We start from the raw sequence: 1,378 nt of genomic DNA on the forward strand, positions 1-1,378 counted from the left end.
ATCCATCAGGCATAATAGAGGATATGATTGTCAAGGTTGGGCCATTCGCCTTTCCAACTGACTTTGTGGTGCTGGAAATGGAGGAGCACAAGAGTGCAACTCTTCATTCTAGGAAGACCTTTCCTAGCAACTGGACGAACTCTCATTGATGTACAGAGAGGGGAAGTAACCCTGAGAGTCAATGAGGATGAGTTCAAGTTGAATGCTGCAAAAGCTATTCAGCATCCAGACACACCAAATGACTGCATGGGCGCTGACATTATTGACTCTCTGGTAGAAGAGATCAATATGACTGAAAGCCTAGAATCAGAGCTTGAGGACATCTTCAAGGATGCTCAGCCTGATCAAGAAGAATCAGTGGAAACAAGGGAATTTTCGAAAATTTCTCAGGAGGGGGATAAGCCTCCCAAACCTGAACTCAAACCACTACCACCATCCCTGAAGTATGCGTTTCTGGGAGAGGGTGACACCTTTCCAGTGATTATAAGCTCTGCTTTAAATCCACAGGAAGAGGAAGCACTGATTCAAGTGCTAAGGACACACAAGACAGCTCTTGGGTGGTCCATAAGTGATCTCAAGGGCATTAGCCCAGCTAGATGCATGCACACGATCCTGTTGGAGGATAATGCCAAACCAGTGGTTCAACCACAAAGGAGGCTAAATCCAGCCATGAAGGAGGTGGTGCAGAAAGAGGTCACTAAATTACTAGAGGCTGGGATTATTTATCCTATTTCTGATAGCCCCTGGGTGAGCCCTGTCCAAGTTGTCCCCAAAAAGGGAGGCATGACAGTGGTTCATAATGAAAAAAATGAACGGGTTCCTACAAGAACAGTCACAGGATGGCGTATGTGTATTGACTATAGAAGGCTCAATACAGCCACCAGAAAGGATCATTTTCCCTTACCATTCATAGACCAAATGCTAGAAAGACTAGCTGGTCATGATTATTACTGCTTTTTGGATGGCTATTCAGGCTACAACCAAATTGCAGTAGACCCTCAGGACCAAGAGAAAACAGCATTTACTTGCCCTTCTGGCGTTTTTGCCTACAGAAGGATGCCTTTTGGTCTGTGCAATGCACCTGCAACCTTTCAAAGGTGCATGCTCTCTCTCTTCTCAGATATGGTAGAGAAATTTCTGGAAGTCTTCATGGATGACTTCTCAGTATATGGAGACTCATTCAGCTCCTGTCTTAATCACCTAGCACTTGTCCTGAAAAGGTGCCAAGAGACTAACCTGGTGTTGAACTGGGAGAAATGTCACTTTATGGTGACTGAAGGAATTGTCCATGGGCACAAAATTTCAAGCAAGGGAATAGAGGTGGATAAGGCAAAGGTAGAGGTAATTGAAAAATTACCACCACCTGCCAATGTTAAGG

This window comes from Arachis duranensis, chromosome 10 (genome assembly GCF_000817695.3).
Source record: "Arachis duranensis cultivar V14167 chromosome 10, aradu.V14167.gnm2.J7QH, whole genome shotgun sequence".
NCBI classification, from domain to species: domain Eukaryota; kingdom Viridiplantae; phylum Streptophyta; class Magnoliopsida; order Fabales; family Fabaceae; genus Arachis; species Arachis duranensis.